This window comes from Canis lupus, chromosome 32, assembly GCF_003254725.2.
Source record: "Canis lupus dingo isolate Sandy chromosome 32, ASM325472v2, whole genome shotgun sequence".
Lineage (NCBI taxonomy): Eukaryota > Metazoa > Chordata > Mammalia > Carnivora > Canidae > Canis > Canis lupus.
The window spans coordinates 31357687-31378992 of NC_064274.1; positions in this window are offsets into that span (position 1 = coordinate 31357687).

A 21306-nucleotide genomic window follows, 5' to 3' on the forward strand; every position below is an offset into this window, starting at 1 on the left:
CTTTTAGAAGATGCATAAAATATATATTAATGCAAATATTATTTACATACAAAATGTAATCCTTTGGATTTAATAACTTAAAATTTCTGTTATTCCACAGCAAGGATTCAATAAGAACTTTTTTTTAGAGTTCTTTTTTTTTTTTTAAAAAAGATTTAATCTATTTATTCATGAGAGTCACAGAGATAGAGAGAGAGAGAGAGAGAGAGAGGCACAAACAGAGGGAGAAGCAGGCTCCATGCAGGGAGCCTGATGTGGGACTCGATCCCAGGTCTCCAGGACCACATTCTGGGCTGAAGGTGGCGCTAAACCGCTGAGCCACCCGGGCTGCCCCAATAAGAATTTTTTGAGGGCACCTGGGAAGGGTACCTGGGTAGCTCAGTGGTTGAGTGTCTGCCTTTGGCCCACGTTGTGATGCCAGGGTCCTGGGATCGAGTCCCACATCAGGATCCCTACAGGGAGCCTGCTTCTTTGTCTATGTCTCTGCCTCTCTCTGTCTCTCATGAATAGATAAGTAAAATCTTAAAAAAAAAAAAAATCCAGAAAGAGGAATGAGGGGACGTTGGGATGCCATTGTCATGGTCCAGATGAAAGACAATGCCCTTAAATTTGGTCAAAGGCAATGAAACTAGAAAAGAAGGGACATATTTGAGACAGTTAAGCAGTAGTTTCTAGGGCTTGCTGATCATTTGAACATAGGATATATAAGAAAAGGAAGAGGGAAAAATCAAAGATAACTATTCAGTGTCTTGTTTAAGTGACTTGGCAAATATCATTGTCTTACAATACACAAAGAACACCAGAGCAGAAGGCATGTGCCAGGAGCACACAGCAAGAGAATGAGTTCATTCTTGGTGAAATGTGAGTGCTTGCAGGACCTTCAGGTAGCGGTATCTAAAAAGAGGTGGAAATCCAAATCAAAGTTCAGTGAAGAAAATGATTATTCAGGAAACATTGAATTCACAATCAACGTGTCATTAATTGTAGGAAAAATTTGGAAGTGTGAGAGAGGGTGCCAATGTAAGGGAGTCATATATAGAGAAAAGGAAAGATGAGAGCTTCAGTTTAGTGATAGGGGCAGAGAAGAGATGCCTGATAGATAATTAAACAATGTTACAGTACTTTTTGAGAATAATGATGTTGATATACAAAATGGAGAAACAGCCAAATGGGAGCAACCTCAAGGAAGAAATGGATATGGAGAACTGGAGTGAGGAGTGGAGGAGAGTTAATGAACGGGGGTGCCATGCAGGATATTCATAGTGGGAAAAGTTCTGGGTAGGGAAATCAGTATGCTTAGGTTCTGATTTGAGTTCTGATTTGAGCTAACTAGAATCTTCAGGGAAACAATCTTTCTGAGCTTATCAGTAAAATGAAGAGTTTGGATTAGAAAGGAAGTTCTTGCTCTAGGGAATCCAGATAAGCTTATATGCACTGTTAGCCCTAAATTTCTATAATTCTTGGGCTCCCCAGTTAGGGGAGGTGAAAAGGAGAAGTAGTATATAGAGAGACTCTTTGTATTTGATCCACATTAAAAAAAAAAAAAGTTTATATGTGTCTTTCAATCAGGAATGGAAATAAAGAAAAAGTAATATATTTATCAGTTGCAGTAAACAAAAAAGAATAATGGGCAGAAGCCTATTCAGCTCAATCTTCTATCGATATCTTTTGCTAAGTCAGAATATAATAATTGTCCAGGTATATCCCTTCAGGAGCAACACAGCAGAGATAGGAGATGCAAAGTCACATGATCCTGATCTGCCAATGGCTTTATTGCTTTGCCAAGGCTCTTGCTAGGAGAAAATTAAAAGAATACAGCTGGATCTCAGAGCAGTCTTAAACAGGTTCCAACTGGACTCAGAATTTGTTGGCCTCTGATGGTCTCTACCCTCTGCTTGCTCTTTGCTCTAGAGGGTTAGAGGCAGGTCTTGGTCCTCAAAACTTCTTCCCCCAGGGTTGTATCTCAGATGCAGAAACTTCATGCTGGTGACCTATTTACACATCAGACACATGAATTAGAAGTAGGGATCTTACTGTGATTGGCTCCACTTTTTATCTTGCCTAGGGAGCCAAAGTTTAGTAATAGCAAAAATTAAAACATCTTGCTGATTAATACAACATGTTAAACTTTTGCTTTTTTTTTTTTTTAAGTGAAGTAGTTTGGGTTCATATAAAACAGATACTTGCTATCTTTTCCTTATCTTGCAATGTGAGATAATCACAAACAGCTTTTAGAAATCTCCCGTTCAAGGGAATGCAGGCCAGACAATTGTGTGATGTGGCCCAAGACACTAGAAACACTGGCAACAAGCCAAGGAACTTGCACCTTGAAGTTCAATCGGGGAAAAAAAGCTATTTTTCCAAAGATATAAAGATGACTATCATTGGGAGGACCTGAAACCAATGTGCGGAAGATAGGTGCATATGACTGCAACATAAGACAGGATCTTCTAAAATTTTTTAACATGCATTTATCTTTTGAATGTTTCCTTTGAAATAAAGACAAATTGTAACAAGGATATCTAGCCTTCAGGGGTTATTTCACACTTTAAATGTATGGGTGCAACTTTGAGTGATCAGACCTGTAAATCACCTCAATTTTATAGTTTGTATCTGATGATTTTCCAATTTTCTTTCCTTATATTCAAATGGCCTTGTTGGATGTTGGTGACAAATCTACACGTGATGGAAAAAATGGTGTCACCAGAAATTTAAAGTAGAACAGTGTTTCTGAAACTTGTTTTTATTATTGCCCCTTGAAGAGCCTTTTTAGACTTTTTTTCCCAAATAACCCTCCATGTGACATTTTAATAACACAAATATACTGTATATCTGTTTATGTTTGTAAACTACTTTGTCTCTCAAAATTTTTTCTTAACCTCTTAAGGTTTAATATTTAATATTTAATATCTTAAATGATATTGCCCCTATTAAAATTGCTTGGGGCAGAGAGAAATTAGCACTTAGAGGCATAGCTTATGATGTATAATTTCCCCTAAAACTTATGAAAGTTGCCTACATATCAACTTAAGAAAGGAAACCACAACCCATCTGGAGTATGGTGAATAGTTGGTTTCACCATAGAAGCTTTACATGTGATAAATACATTGGTTCAGTGAGTACTCTGTGAATATTTGAAGAAGTGAAACATTCTAGATAAAAAAGGAGGTCAAAAGCAGAAGGAAAGCTGCCCTCCACAACAAGTCTTCCGGAGACTATGAAAAGGGTTTTTTTTTTTTTTAGATTTTTTACTTATTTATTCATGATAGACACAGGGAGAGATGCAGAGACACAGGCAGAGGGAAAAGCAGGCTCCCTGAGAGGACCCGGATGTAGGACTCAATCCCAGGACTTCAGGATAACCTCCTGAGCCAAGGGCAGATGCTCAACCACTGAGCCACCTAGGTACACCCCCTTCCACTGTCTCCTCTTTCTAATCTGTATTCCCCAATGATGCCAGAATTCTCTTCCTACATCATAAATTTAAGGATATGAACCTTAAATATTAACAATTCCCTATATATTTTAAGTCTTCATTTTATATCTTGGTTTAAAGAGGGTTTAAGTCACCTCACAGAAACAGGTGAAAAATGGAAAATCAAAAAATAAAGAGTTTGAAGGGGAAGTTTTAGAACAGGGAGCAAAGAGGGAAATACGACTTTCAAGAACTGTTTCTACATACATTTGCTTTTTCTGGTTGATTATAAGTTCCTTGTGGGAAGTGATGTATGCTTTTGTTTAATTTCTGTGTTCACCAGAATTCAGTGGAACTCTTTGTAAGCGTGGATAGAAGCACTGTTTCACATTGAAATAAATAGTTGTCTTTTTAATATCTTAAAATTCATACCACTATTTCTTGTTGGCATTTGTATAATCGGTTCAAATTAGGAAGTGCTGAATATGGTATGTAAAAACCATGTGAATGGTCCATGTCCCTAATATACCACCTACTCCTAAACATTCACACACACAACCGCAGTTCAAAACATTGATCAGATATCATTTTTTTCCTTTACTTTCCTCATCCTGCTTTATACATTAACTATTCTTTCCATAAATGATTTTACCAGATAACACAGTCTTTCTTTAGAGCTGCATGATTTATTGAGAAACATAGTCAAGATTTCTATTCAGATAAATACATTGTGGACATGATGTAGCTATATAAGCTCTCCACAGAACTAATGTACATATTCTTGTAACTGTTACTGTGCAATTAGGGTATATATATGTTTGAGAATGGAATGGGAAGGATGCATCTGATCTTCATTTGGAAAATCAAGAGAAGCTATTATTAGAGATTATAGTTTGTCTTCTTAAAATATAATCTTAAGGGAAGTGACTCTAGTTGTGGGAGCAAAGTGGCATACTTCTCGCTCTTTTGAAAAAAGGAGCCATAAGCATTTCTGTTACATTCTTTAATTTGTATAATTATTGGTGTTGTGAAAGTTGATGTCTATAGCTAGGCAAAATAGCATCTCATGTGTTTTTGTTGATGGATCTGGAAAGGGAAGAAACAAATTTTTCATGACAAAGAATTGATTGCAGCCATATGATCTTTTCAACATTAGTGTGATTAACAGAGAAGGAAGTAACATTAGTTTTATAAAGAAGGTATTCCATTGAAAACACAAGCGTGGGTATCCACTGTGTGTAGCATCAGGTACTAATCACAGACACATACTTCACAGGTCCTGGTGTTTTTGTTTGAAAGCTCTGCTGCCACAGCACTGTACAATCACCGCCTCGACATATTGTTGACAAGAACTGCCAAGCACCTCGACTTCATTTCTCACACAAGAAAGCAACAGAGTTGGAAATGATCTCCAACATGACACCGCTTATACTTTTTTCAGCTGGAGCGCAGATACTCTTCCATTTGTACCCTCTTAGCTAACTCACAGATTTTTTTTCAACATTCCTCTAGTTCTAGGAAATGCAAATAAAATAAGAAATGTGTGGCTGTGACACCATTTTAAACACATGTCATCCATTCCATACTAAAACATACTTTTGTTAGAGTTCGAGTATGCTTTTCTTTCTTTTTTAATATTTTATTAGATAAAATAGGAGAGGACTTGCCCAAACAAGACAAAATATCACCTTGTGGAGGTTTTCAGGTAGGTTTGATTTTGATCATGGGAAAAAAAGAAGGTTTGCTAAATATGTACTATATGATTTATTTATGAATATTTAACCCAGAACAATTTGCTATTAGTGTTAAGCCTAATCAGTTTACCTGATTCTAAAGGGAAAGTGAGTCTTCTGTCTCAAATATTCCTTTTTGTCTCCCAAAGCCAGATTACTCTTGCTGTCTAGCAGGATTGCTCTTCCCTACATAGTAAGTAGCCTGTGCACAGTCTTGGAAGTGGAATAGCAAAGTATCCTCATGGGCATGGAGACTCCAGAGCTATGTACCTCAGAGTCTTTTATCCCTAATACCTAAAGCACTATAAGATATGCCATCTATGTCATTCATTCCCAAATTTCAGTTGTTAATGTCATTTATTGACTATCTTTGCATTTTAGAAAGCCAATAATGAAATATTCCAATACCAAAAGCTTTTGTGGCATTCTTACAATGACTTCCATGCTTTTGTCTTTTAAATAAGGCATAATAAGTAGCATAGCCTTCTAGTCACAACTTCTTTCTGGAATCAAGTAGTATGAAACTATTATTAACTATTTCTGTTTAGATAGATGTATTAAATAATTACTTAAATCCAAAAAATTCAGTGCTAATGTGTAGAAAAAATATGTAAGCGCCAGTTTCCCAGAAATGGTCCATGACCTAACCTGGATTAAAAAGATTTAACCCAGGAGGTTCTGTTTCCCATACTTAGTGAGAAGGAGAAGGTATAAGAGTGGTCAAGTGGAGATTTAAATAACATCAATTTCTGAAGTTACCAGTGAATAGTCTCACAACAATCTAAGCAGAGTTCAACAACACAATGCTATATAAGAGGACTGAAAAACATATCATTCTGCTTTGTGTTCTTTTTATTTGTAGGAACGAGTGGGTTTTTAAAATGAATTTAGGCAGATAATTCAGATAATTACGTATTTGAAACCATGTTGGTCACACAAAACTGCCCTCCCTCTCCTTCCCTTTTATTGAAGGCCAACCAGAACACCATGTTCCATGTAGAAAATGTTTTTCCAAATCAATGGTTTGATTTTTACGTGATATTAAATGTGTGTTTTTGTTTGTGAAAGAATGTTTCAGAACTTGGTGTTTTCTTTTAATGAATAGCTTTCTATATTATAATTTCTTGCTAATATATCCTCTTTATTCTTAGCTTATTTTAGACTATAAAATTATTCTTCAAAAATTGATAAGTTCTGAATATGCATTAGAGTCTTAGGATATTACTTCAATTTCCATCCTATGTTGGTTATACAAATATATGGATGAGCTGGCCTTGAAGCTGCCCACATCCTGGTACATACTAAATACAAATCAAGCTTCCATTATGAAACAGGAATCAAATCCACATCCTCTGTGCCACACATTGAAATTCTTGCCTTTTTTAGCTAGTATATATGTCAGCTCTTTCTTTTTTTTCCTTTTTGTGAACTTGCAGCCTTAGATGTTAGTTAAGTTTTAGTATTCTTCAAAAGCATTTATTTGAAAAACATGTGAATGGAAAATGAACATGCTAAACTAATTAGGATATGCAAATGTGGTTCAGTGGGACTGCTTTTTAAGTGAATCATACTCATTTGAATACACAAATAAAAGAAAATTTGTTTCAGTAACAATCTGGAAGTTGGTTCATGTGGAACAAATAAGGGCTTAAATTATAAGGATTAACTTTTCAGAATCTACTTTGCAGTTCACCTTTTTAATAGAAGGAAATGTAGACTCAAGCCAGAGGCCCCTGTTGGCATTCGGGGAGGTTTGGTGAGCCACAGAATACTTACCAACTTCTTGTCCTCATTTAAAGTGAATGAAGAGACTGAGGAAAGGGAGTTCTAGTGATTTATTTATGTCTTTCAAGGCAATTTCAGGGCAAGCAGGTGCAAATCTAAAAAACTTTCCTTCTAAAAAAATTTTTTTAAATCATGGGATGGAAAATATTTGGCATGTTCTTCCTAATACTCTATTCTTGATGCAGAAAGAACCACAAATAATATTAAAAGAGAGAAATAACATCAAAATAAAGGGAGGGATGGCATTTAAAAAGATAAAAAGAACTCAAGGCAAAATAATGTATGAAAGAAATTGATTTTGAGGATATTTGGACTAGGAATATATCCCCAAAGTACTAATGTTATATTTAATATTTTGGATTCACTTTACGTAGACAGAAAAGATTGGGATTTATTAAGTTATGGTTAAATTAAAGAATAAGCCAAAAAGACTAAAAATGTTATTCTAGCTCGATTTACTACCTAATCAATATATATGCCCTTTTTGTAGGGACATTCTAGCTTTATGTGTGGTTACTTATAAACCTGTTTAATTAAAAACGCTGCATTATTCCAATGACATCATTCAATACTTTATATTAGATCACCCACCCTTAGAATCTATAATAATGTTTCATTTGTTCCTTAAACTACAAATATTTGTTCAACTCCAACTATGCCATTCACTCTCAAGGTGCCTTGGAGAATACAAAGGTGACTATGATATGAGCACAACCTACACTTAGCTGGCAGTCTTGTAGAACAGACTATATATAAAATACCCATTCTGCAAGAGAAACATGCCCAGTTAAAATGATCTAGGTGTCTATCTACATGAATTAATTTGTTTGAGGGCTTTATCTTTTGCCTGGAGGGGAGTGAAAAAAAACATTTATACCTAAATGCTTCAGGGACAGAAGAAAATAAAGCAATAGAAAGTAGCTTACATGTTGATTACCTGTTGATACCAGAGGCTGATTTTGAGTCCCTATGGAGATGAAGAATACAAGAAAGAGCTAAGGGAAATATTTTCAGGAGAGACTTAGGAAGCTTGGGGCAAAGTGATATTGCTTTGGAGCATAGACATTAAGATGCAATGCAAAGTTAGGGAAGGTCAGTCTCTTGTGATGATTTCCTTTTACCTTGGAATCCTATATGATTTTTTCCATTCAGTGGTGCTGAAGGGAATAGGCTGCATATAGTAGGAAAATTCTACACATGGCTTTTCTGAGATTTGTTTTAATAGACCATTAACAAACTGACGTGGCACATCTGCTGTAAAAACTTAGTGGCAAAGTAACTTAAAAGTGTTAGTGTGTTATAGAGCATGCAGAGACCCTGCCATGAACTCTCAGAGATAACCAGAGACTTTGTGGGATAGGAGTGACTTGAAACCTAGAGCCATGAAGAGGGGACTTATAAGTCAATGAAATACAGGTATGGGTGCTGAAGTGAATTCCAAATTAATAGTTATTTAACTTCATCATAAACTATAATGTGCTAATAAGCACATATTAGTGGTATAAACTGTGAGTTGTCTGATCTCAAAAACCTAGTGTTTCTAGAATGTTTGCTCACTTGCAGAATGAGGGTTTAGACTCATTAATTTTCAGTACAAAACTTCCAATAAACTATGTTGCTCTAAACTTAGCACAGAAGAGAATAATTAATTATAAAATCACATGCACTGAGTGATATTTATGTTTAATGAATTTTGACATCTAGACAGAGGGGAAAGGTAATAGATTGAGGGGGAGCAAGTGCAAATAATGAAAAGACACAGTTATGTTCAGGTAATAGGCAATGGTCTCATTTACTAAACTTCAGAACATAGGTCACCACAAAGATAAGTTGGTAAGGAAAGAGTAGGCTAAAATCAGATCATATAGTTGTTTGACTACCGTCCTGAATACTTCAAAATTGATATTGTAGGTGGTAGGGGGTTTCAAAGGCAAATGAGACTTGACTTGGCAAATGAGAAAAATATGTATTTTAGGGAGAATATACTATTCTTAATTGAAGGTTGAAGTTTTCAGAAGACAGGTTTGAGGCCAGAAGAAAGTAAAGACTCCATTGCAGTAACTCAGATATTGAAAATTTAGGAAATGATCAAATTACAGAAATAGAATCTGTAGTACTTGCATAGTTGTGGGAAGTGGAGGAAGGGTGGTAGGTGAAGATGACTACAAAGTCATCTGGAATGGAATTCACTCTTATAAATTTGTTAGTTTGGTTGGTATGGAGAAAAGTAGGTAATATTTTGGAGGAGGCTTAACCAAAACACCATCTTGGTGTGATGATCAAGAGATCATCTAGCTCTGATGAATATTGCTAGTACGAGAATTGCCAAATCTTTGAATCTATATATAGATCACTTAGCTTGATTACTCTCAGGTTTTCTGATGGAAGCAGACACACACAAAAAAACAAGGCCAGCTAAAGTTGCTACTTGTTACTGGATTAGGTTAGACTCAAGCATGAAAAATAGCTATAGGAAATGTGTGAACCAATAGGACTCTCTAAATTTGTCTAGATTAACCACAGGCCCATGATTATGCTTTTATTTGGAGTCAGATTCAAATGGCTTAGGGTGGGACCTTGTCCTGAGTAGGAATTATTCTCAAGCTTGTCTCATCATTTCAACCACACATAGTTTCAAAGAGAGAAATAGAATAGAAAGTAACGAAAACAAAAAGCAGACCCCGGAATGTAAATAAAGACACATTGACAAATGGCTGCAAGAGCTTCTTTACATCTCTTTTCTTATCAGAACCAAAGCCCAATACCAACACTGTGGCTTAATAGTGTTTGATGCTTGATTTTCATCCTTCTTCAGTAAGTATTCTTTTTCTTTAGATATCATAAGGAGTTTCCCTTTATGACCCAGGGGACCTTGATGGAGTTAGAAGTCCTAAGATCTGAATTAAAACTATGATGTGCTGCCCTACCCTCAGGCACTATGAAAGCCAAAGGTACAAACACATCCTATAGTCTTTGGAAAGTTTTAGATTTCAAGCTTCTAAGTTGAAGGCGATGAACCCAAAGAATACTGGGTCTCAAAAAAAAAAAAAAATCACAAGCCAAAGAGGTATAATCAAGTCAGAAGTGCATCAAAAAAAAGACAGTGAGTGTCCAGGCAATAACTGTAAGTGAAGATACAGTGTTAACAGCTCATTTTTATTGACACCCAGAGCAAGAACCATGGGGTTAAAGGTGGGCTTAAATGTAGAAAATTGGGCAAAAACTTAGAAAACAAACATGTCATTGAACTCAAGGTAGAGTTTTGGGAGATCACTCTATATTTGATGTCTTTCCATGGTATTCATGGAGAAATTCTAACACGAAAGTAGAAATATTTCTATTTCATTCTATTTCATAAGAAATACATAGAATTTAAAAATTGAGATGCAAATTTGGGAATTATTCACACATAAACAATAGAAGACACAGGAATGATGTTAAGTGCAAAGAGAAGAAAATAACTATATGATATTTTATTTCTCTCAAATAGGATATGGATTATATATTATATTTTAATCATTTATTTGAGTATATCTTTAAAAAAATCCCTAATCCCTGGTTTAAGGATTAGCATAGAGATAGAGCCTTCTGCACACTGGGAATTCTATGGTGATGAATATATAATCCTAACCATAAAATCAAACATGCTTAAATAATAGGAATAGGAAAAGGATGCATGCCAACTCTTAAACCTTACCTAGAAATTTTGGTGCTAAGTGGGTATTTAGACTTTCTTTTAATATATCAATGCACATTCTATGATCAGGAAAAAATAACACTCCACTTCTACTATGTTCCAGACCAATAGATGAACTCAAGATGTTTTCCCGTGTGGTAAACTCATGGGATTTTCGGAGCACCATAAAAGCTTTTTATTGTACACTCCAATGCTGTCATCCACAGTTAGCTAACAAATATGATAGGTTTTTAATATAATCCACCCCGTCCTTGCCAGTGCTCCTTGTATGTTACGTCATCTTTCTGTGGGCCAAGAGTTTGTTTTCCCCAGATGGCCTTCATGAAGCTGCTGACAGCCCTTCTGACTGAGAAACTGTAGAACAGCAATCTTCCAATTCATTTAGTAGTACTGACAAAGAGAGAGCTGTTGATATCCTGATGCAAAAGCACTCTATCAGGCATTACATAGTGTCTGTGTTCTCAGCATGTTTGGGGCGTGATAAGTCATAGCACATGCTTTTTGACATCTTTCTGCATTTCAGTGCCGTGTAGAGTTTCCTGCAGTTGAAATTAGGGTGACAGAATGTAAAAAGCCAAGTGTGACATCATCAGCAACTGGTAGCAGTCACTGTATCATAAATAATACTTTGCAGAAGTGTAAAAAAATTAAGTTGTGAAAAGTTCACTACAGTTCCTTTGAAGAAAATTTGAAATCAACGGTTTTACTAATTTCTACAACCTATTTTATCCAAGTAATGAAAACACACAGGAAGATCTGTGATGTTTTACATGGATGAGCCAAATATCTACTCAGTGAAAGAGCTGGAGATTTTTTTAGAAAATTGAAAAAAAGGGGGGGTTTTTTGTTTGTTTGTTTTTGTTTTTTAGGAAATTGCTTTTCTCTTTAAAGGGAGATCACGTCTCAGTGCCTGTAGGTTCCACAAAGCAATGGGTGGCACTGCACAAGAGGTGGCTCTACTGTGGATGGAATGTCTCCTGACGATGATCACACTGTGGTATTAATAAGGACGGCAGCTGCAGCAATCTGTTCAATTTTATGCAAATTAGCCCTGGCCCTCTGGCTTCTGGCTGCTGGCCAAGGCAGCCTTTGGCGGGGCAAAATTTGGTTGTATGCTTTATTCTACTGCTGCAAAGGTTTATTTCATTATCTGTATTTATTTAAAGCAGGAGAGTGGAAAGCATTTCTGCATCTTGGTCAACCTTGTGATGGCTGAATTGGATGGGATTTCCTGCCCACCCACAAACTAGTTTAAATCATTGGCTATGTGTATCATTGATCAAGTCCTGAAGAATAAGACGGGTTCACTTTTGTCATTGCTCTCTCTGGTGATAAAGGACTCAACGTGGTTTCTCCTCACTGCACCATAGAAGGCCTATGAAATCAAGTAACAGGTATCTTAACTCATACTGTAAATCTTCACTGGTTGGCATTTAATGGGGAAAGCAATCTGAATCAGAGACCTTGATTACTATAAAATTTTAAAAGAAATGGGAAATTTTAAAAGAAACAGGTGAAGGTGGTCAAAGGTGCAGATTTCCAGTTATAAAATAAATAAGTCCAGGGGATATCATGTGCAGAACGGATACGATGATTTTTTTTTAAGACTTTATTTATTCATGAGAGATACAGAGAGAGAGAGACAGAGACACAGGCAGAGGGAAAAGAAGGCTTCACACAGGGAGCCCAATGTGGGACTTGATCCCAGGACCCCAGGATCATGACCTGAGCCAAAGGCAAACATTCAATCACTAAGCCACCCAGGTGTCCTTGGATATGATAATTAATCATACTATAAAGTTTCTAAGGGAGTTGATTTAAAAAATTCTCATCACAAGAAAGAAATTGTGTAACTATACATGATGATCAATGTTAACTAGACTTGTGATCATTTCACAGTGTATGCAAATAATGAATCATGTTGTACACCTCAAACTAATATACTATTATATATCAGTTATATCTCAATAAAAATATATTAAAAGAAATGCATACCTATTATTTCCAAGTATATATACATAACAACCCCAAATGATCTTCTTGCTATGGCCAAATATATGTTCTTTTATGCCTGTTTTTATGCATCCACATAATGATTTGTATTTATCATCTCAATTTTATATCTCTTCTATATAAAATGTTAAAAATAATTTATTACCACCTTGTGTGAATTAATTACTCCCTTTACAGACTTGCTTATAATAAATTACTTGGTATAACAAACTAATTTCTTACTGAGGAGTATATAAGAGAACCTGAGCACAGCTCATGTCTTAATCCTCAAACATCAGAATTAACGAGGTTATAGCAAAGTTGAAAAATGCAGTTACTGGCCACCTACAATTCATCAATTTCATATGCAGTGAAGGAATATGAGACATGGTTTGGCACCAATTTCTGAACTTGCTTTTCATGGTTTTTTGTAATTTTATTTATGATCCTTCTTGGTTTTCATATATTCAGTTTTCATAAATATGATCAATTAAATATTTCATAGAGCACTTGGGTTACAGGAATCTTATATCCAATTTTATCAGCTAAGTCATCTGCAAGCGTATTAAAAGCCTCAAGAAATGTAAGGACAGCACCCACCATTTTCAGCTACTTGTACTAAGATTTCAGCATTAGATTGTCCCTTCTTCCTGCTAATCTAGGCTCTTATGGGCCTTCTTTTATTTTAAGCACAGATTCAGCTGACAGCCAGCACTTGTTCTGGTTTTGAATCAAACGCTGGCAGTGATCCCAGAATAGGAACCAGTTGTTTCTTTTACACACTCTCTCATTGTCCCCATCATCATGACTGCTTTCAAAGCAATGTGCCATAACCAAACTTACACTTGCTTTAATGAGAATTAAAGTGTATGAATCAAAGCAATGCCTCCCATGTGGCCACTGACTATCTCGGGGGTGAATTAAGACAGTTGATATGCAACGTAGTAAAAGAAAAGGCAAAAAAAAGTATACAAAGACATCTCCTCTTCCTAACTGAAGCAGAGAAACATTGTCTTTATAAACAAATTTTCCCTGAATTATCCATTCCCCTCCTTAACCTTAGCTATTAGAAGCCCAAGGTTTGTCTTAGTTTTCCTCACTGGAACTGAAAGCAACTCTTCCACTTTTGCCTTTAAACATCCTATTACTCTCATTTCTCTGGTAATGACCAATCCTTCACTTTCAATTTCCCATCTTTTTTATTGTTAAAAATGTATTTTTAGCACAACATTATCTCTATTATGGCAGAATGCACTATAAACTAGGTTTATTCTAGTCCCTGTTCAATGAAACTGCTTTCTAAAGTTCTGAGAGGATGTTTTCCTTTAAGTTCTTTATGGGTCAGAATTTGCAGGACAATGTAATAGAGGGACCCAATGAACATCGGAATTTATACCACAATTCTAAGATAGTAATCATTATTTTAACTATGAAGAGTTTAAGTGTCTAATCCTTTTACATTGTGAAATGTCATCACCTAATTTAGATTTTGAAAAAGGCTGATTGAGAATTAATTAATGTATTTATTTATTTTAAAGATTTTATTTATTTATTCATGAGCGACACAGAGAGAGAGAGAGAGAGAGAGAGAGAGAGAGATTGGCAGAGACACAAGCAGAGGGAAAAGCAGACTCCCTGCAAGGAGCCTGATGTGGCACTTGATCCTGGGTTCCGGGATCACACCCTGAGCCAAAGGCAGACACTCAACCACTGAGCCACCCAGGTGTCCCGAGAATACTTTTATTTATGAAACAAAAGAGGAAATAATATAAACGTTTAATAAAAGAAAGTAGGTTAATAAGTTATGGCATGTTTAATATATTATCATATAGACATAAAACTAGAGACATGGAAATACTGGCATTTTATAATTAATTTCTATTTTACACACACACATACACACACGCACAGCTGGGTTGCCTATTTAAACTCTGCTCCCCAGATGGAAAATAAGAATGGCTTCTTTATTTTCTTTACTGATCTGATTTCCTCACTATTTCCCATGTTAAGTTGGAAGGGATAGATAATAGATGGGAATAAATTAACTGGCAAGTAATAGGTTTTTTCAGTTGAATAATCTGTTCAAAAGATACAGTATCTCTGGGGGAAATGCATAGTTTTGAGGATTTTACTATATGCCCTCCCATGCTCATGTCCACTGATTTCTCTCTAGATGAATCCAAGTAGATGGAAGACTTATATGATTTTTTGCCTGTTGGGGAGAAAGACCCCCTCTCCCCACAATGGCCTTTCATCTGCACTAATTTCTGCAGCTCATTTCTCCTTGCCCTTGTTCGGATATTCATTAAGGACAGACTAATCCCATGTACTCTCTTTGGGTTTCATACCAGTAAGAATCATTTATGTTCATGGTCTTGGCTCCTCACATCTAGTTTTATAGTCCTTGATCACCATGGCCTCTCTGTCCATGCACTTAATTTCTGCTGGCCCCCAGCCAACCTTACAATGATGTGTTCCTTCAGGGATGCTCGGTGAATGGCATCCCCCTTGCAAAGGCCATGGGGAACCACAAGGCCTGTGTGAGTCTCACCTCCACTGTCAACGTCACGTTAACTACTCACCTACCTTGTTTGTTGTGGTTCCAAACTGGAGTTGGACTTTTAGCAGTTTGCATCTTTCTAGGGAAGTGGACATTAGCTCAAATGATCTCAAGATTATCCCATACCTATTTGTATAGTTCAATGGCATTCACCCTCAAGGTTAGTCCAAAGTGGGTTGGGAATAAAATGCTAACACCTAACTGAAAATTCTTGCCTCTTTATTTCTTTTTTCTGTGTTGCTGTAGGCCAGAAAAGGTGTGCTTCACAGTTATTTATCCTTCCTAGAAGGGATATTCTCTCCTCCTTGGAGGCATTAAGCTCAGTTTTCCCCTAACAGTAGAAAGACCATATTCCCCATGCAGATAGGTGTTGCTCTTCTTATCAATATTGTAAGATACCTAGGGACTAGGGATTCCTAAAAATACAAACATATAACTTACATAAAACATTTATTAGTCCTGTTTTATACAGGCATACTTATAGGCATCTACAAACATATGTATAGACATATATATGCACATACATATATAACATGTTGATATATTATGAAGTGTACAATATCAAAATTTATGGTTTTTATATTATATATGTTTTATTTTTTACAACATACTGGAAATGTTATCATTCTTCAATTCGAGTGATAATTACAGGTGATTTTCATTTTTCCCTTCTACATTTTATATATTCTAAATTTTCTAAAGTTAGGGTGCATTATTGTATAGTAGAAATAATTTCTCAAGTAAGAAAATGCATATTTGCAAAAATGTCAGTACATAAGTCTAAGAATTTGACCTAACTAGAGTAGCATTTCCATAATATTTGAAACTCTTCTGGTAAAAGCATCAATATAAGAGTCACTTTAAAAGTCTAATTAAGAGGGGCACCTGGGTGGCTCAGTCAGTTGAAAGTCAGACTTTTGGCTCAGGTCATGGTCTCAGGATCTTGAGATCAAGACCCTGCTGTGGGCTCTGCACTGGAGCCTGCTTAGGATTCTCTCTCTTTCTCTCCATCTGCCCCCCACCTTTCCCCTCCCCCCCCACTCTTGTACTTGGTCTCTAAATGAATGAATGAATGAATGATGAATGAATGCCTAATTTAAAAATTACCAAGGGCTTAAATATTTAAGCAATTCCTCAGAGGTTATGGTAGCCCCCTCTTTTGTGCAGTTCATTTTTCCATAATTTCATGGTTTCACTTACCCAAGGTCAACTGTAGTGGGAAAGCAGATGATTGTCCTTCTGACATATCATCAGAAGGCCAATAGTAGCCCAATGCTATGTCACAACACCTGCACCATTCATTTCACTTCATTTAATGAGGTAGGCATTTTTATCATCTCAAATCATCATAGGAAGAAAGCAATACAATAAGATACTTTGAGAGAGACCACATTCACATAACTGTTATTACAGTATATTGTTATGTGTTCTATTTATTATAATAATAACATAAATTAAGATTTATCATAGGTATATATGTTCGCATAGGAAAAAATTTAGTGTATGTAGGATCTGATACTATCTGCAACTTCAGGCATTACACTTTGTGATGTATCCCCATGGATAAAGGACTACTGTATATGCTGAGAGGGTTATAATATTTTACAGCTTGTATTTTACATTTAGGAGAGGCAGCCCTTATTCTCCATTTGAATGCCAAAGTTCTTGAATAGTAACCTATAGATGATTCTAAGAGGTCCCTCTCTCCATCCTTCTGGCAGTGGTTGTCGACAGGGATTATTAGAATCACATGGGTGTGGCCTTAATGGGCAATTGTCAAGAATGTTAAGTGGTGTCTACCAAAGCTACCAACAGCTGATCTGCATGTGGAGTCCTAGATGTGTTCAGCTTCTCTAGTCTGAAAATCACAATAGATCTTTTCATCTTCCTCCCCTAGACAGACACGTGCAAGTGCACAAACATGCACACACACACACACACACACGCACACCCTAATTGGATCAAGACCGCTAACCACTCCTGTCTTGAAACCAAATAGCCCCGATGCAAAGATTTTCTTTCCCATTTGTTCCTTTAGATTCATAGCCTACTTCTGTAAATGAGTTTGCAGATCACCAAAACAAAACTTATGCTATGTATAAACTGTACTTAGAAAATATTTTTTTAAAGATCTCTCAAAATTTGAAACTGCACAGTCTAGTATGCATATTATAACTTAAGCTTGGCTTATTATATTTAATAATTATTTATTTTTAATAGTGCTGAAGCTATTTCTAAATTAACTTAAGAGCTTAGTCTCATGAAAGTTTTCCAAAGTCAGGCTGAAAGTTGTGTTTATGAATGTTAAATAACAGTATCAAGCTCTGTTGAAAATAAAGAATATCTTTATTCTCCAATCTCAGTAAACATTACAAATCTAGGCTGCTCTGTCCTACACACATCAAGAAGAATATTACACTATTCTTTTTTTTATCATAAATTGTAGTTTTTGAAAATACAGCATTATTTTCAGCAGTTATTTGAAAATTCACTTTATGGAGTATTTACAAAACCAGTGGAGAGCCACCTCTGTGAGATAGTATGGAGAGGGGAAAGTCAAAATTAATGTAGTTTGTGGAAAAGCAAAGCCTGATCTTGAAAAGTTATGTCTTTTACTTTAGCATACATCAATGATCATCTGGCATTTCATGTATAGTGTTAAGTAAAAGGATATTCATTTGAATCCAGTACCTGCACTATTATTTGGACAAGATTTTTTGTTCTTCAGGATGCAATCTCGAAAATAAGTCTATTAGTCCTGGGTGGTCACTGTAGAGATAGCTTCAAGCATATAAAATATAAAAAGCATGCATGAAATATACCAGTATATTAAATTAACATCTTGCAAAAGCCCCTCTCTAAAATCCAGATGCTTATATTACTTTTGACAGACTGTAGGCGGTAACGTTTTAACTTTAAAGAAGGGGCTTTCTGTTTCTGTTTTCAAGTTAAAAATAATGAAAGGAAAACATACTGAAATTCCCACATTATTAAATAAAACATTTAAGTGGCCAAGGGCCAATCATTGTCACGCCATGAACAAATGCCTCACGGTAATATGTTCCATAACTGTTTGCTAAAAACTACCAATTTTAACACATTTGCACATGATTAGACACCATAAAAAGTTGCTTATTGAAGCCAGTGTCATAACACTGTTACTCATGCCCAAGGGGAGGGAAGCTTCAATGCAAACCTGAACAAGAAAGGTGGTGTGAAATAAGTTCCACGTTGTGAAAACAGAACCTAAGTAGATTTGCCAAAGAGCTGACTCCATTCAATGGTCAGAAGTTCATAACATCGGCATCATGAGACTGTTCAGGGCTAAGAAAATGTTAACTGAAGAGTTTCCTAAACAAAGTATGCAAAGATGGATAATTAAAATTAAATTTTTGAAAAATCTTTTTGACCCTAGAAATCTCCTTATGCAGAAAATAAATGCTTTTTGGAAACAGAGAATTTGGGTTGGCTTTGTCTAAGCTCTCTAAAAATAAAAAAAAAATTAAAAGCAAAAGAAATATATCATCATATCTAACAATTAGTATGCTAAGAGACAAAATAAAGCAGGAAGAAATTTTCAAGTTTTAATATAATGAGAAGTTATCATTTTATAAAATGAAACAAAAATGGAAAAGTAAAACATTTCTCTTAGCCATCTTCCGTGTTCCTTGGCTGTCAAACTGCATAACTATAATATCTGTCTTTATCATCATGTGGTGGTGTCCTGTGTGCCTTTGTTTTCACATTATAAAGACACCAGTCTAACTTGAGTAGGGTTTTCTCTCCAGTATGACATCATCTTAACTACATCTGCAACATTCCTATTTCCAAATAAAGTCCAATTCCAAGGTACTTGGGCTTAGGACTTCAACCTTTCTCTTGTACGAAGATACAATTCAACCTATAATGGTATTTGTGGAGTTAAACATTTACAATTAATCGTAAATACTAAACTGACAGAATGATTCCTTTATAAAGGAGGGGTATGTATTCAATTAATTCAGACTCGTATTAATTCATAAAATGTTAACATTGTAAAGGTATTGAGAATGCATTTTCAAAATTAAATTCCCGATTTAGGAAAACAAAACTGAGATTTGAATGGCAGATCTTTAAGAAGCTTTATTATTTAATTTAGATTCCTGAAAAGAATTTCTTTTTTTAAAATATTTTATTTATTAATCATGAGAGACACACGGAGAGAGGCAGAGACACAGGCAGAGGGAGGAGGCCCAATGCATGCAGCCCGATGCAGGGCTTGATCCCCGGGCTCTGGGATCACGCCCTGAGCCAAAGGAGGCACTCAACCACTGAGCTCCCAGGCATCCCCCTGAGAAGAATTTCTAAATGTAATTTATCTCTTGAATTTCTCTACCAGGTGATTTCCAGATATTTAAAGCAATATATTTCTGAAAGATGGGTGTCTCACAAAATTATGCCCATACAGGTAGCACATTTAAAAATAGCATTAACCCTAAAGTATAGTCCCTGTTCTGTCACTAATTAAGTAAATTACACAGCCACTAGTTTCTCTGTTTGTAAAATAGAGATTCTAAAATGCACTTTGTTTAGTTAAGGTAAATCTGAAGTAAGATAATCTATACAAAAATACTGTAAGTAGTAAGACTGAATTTCATAAATTATTAGTATAATTCAATTCACTTTTCGCAATAGCCCCAACATGTGTTCTATTAGGCACCCAGAGAGGAAGACCCAAAGGACTGCATTATGTTATTCCAGCTCCCACCTCAAGGTGGTCTCACTCCTCTTGAATACTATGCGAGTGGTTTAAGCAATTGGAATCATATTTGAAGAGTGGAAATTCTCTCTATCCCTCACTTCCTTTTTCAGGTACAAATACCGTAGGTTAAAAGTAGACCTTTCAGGAAAAGAAAAAAAAAATTAAGAGTTCTTGAAAAACACATTAGATCAGAAAGTCCCTGTTGGGTGGTAGAGTAACTTCTTATTTATGGGCTTTTACCTCTTTCAGAACTTTAAGCTTCATGGCACTTTAAACCCTTTGTTTCTGCTTGCTAGGCTCTGGAGAAATAGGAGCAGAGATGAGTCCACAAATAGATGGAGTTGGGATTCTTAGGCCAGTGCTATTTTATTTTGAATTTAATATAGATATATATTTTTTAAATCAGGTATGATTTAATCCCAACAAGATGCACAGATGTTAAATATTTAATTTTTGGAGTTTTGATAAACGTATACATTCATAAGCTCTCTATTCCTATTAAGAAAGAGGAAAATTTTCATCACTCTAGTAAGTACCGTACCCTCCAGATCTTTCTAGATAATTCTCACACACTGTAATTAAAGATCACTCCTCTGATTTCTATTGTGATAGCTTAGTTTTACTTTATCTAGAACTTTATGTTATGAAACTATACAGCATATGATTTTTGTGTCTGGCTTCTTTTGCTTAACACTATATTTTTGCAATTATCAATTGTCTGTCCCTCTTTATTGTTGAGTATATTGTATCATATGGACATGCCACTAAGGCATTTGTTTTCAGTTTTCGGAATGATAAACCACACTGTTGCCAACATTTGTACAGAAGGTTTTGTTTTGTTTATTTTTTTGTTTTTTTGTTTTTTGGTTTTTTGTTTTTATGGGCCATAGTTTTCATTCCTTTTGAGTAGCCATATAATAGGAGAACAGCCATTGGGTATGTGGTTAGTTTTGCAAAGAACTGTCATATCTTTTTCCTAAGTGGTTGTAGCATTTTACATTCCCTTCACAAAATTTTAGTATTCTGGTTTCTCCCCATCCTGATAAACATCTGATGTTGTCAGTCTTTTTATCATAGTCATTTTCATTGTGACTTTAATTTGATTTTCTTGATGGCCACTGATGTGGAGAATCATTTCATGTGCTTATTGGTCATTTCTATACTTCCTGGGAAAAGAGTCCTTAATGCCTTTTACTAATATTAATTGCATTTTAAATTTTTTGAACTATAGGAGCTCTCTATAAATCCTGGATAGAAGTAATTTGTTAAATACAAGTATCGAGACTATTTTCTCCAAACCTTTGGCTTACCATTTCATTTCTTTAGCTGAGCGTTTAGAAAAACATGGGTTTTTAATTTCTATAACTTGCAATTTCTCCATTG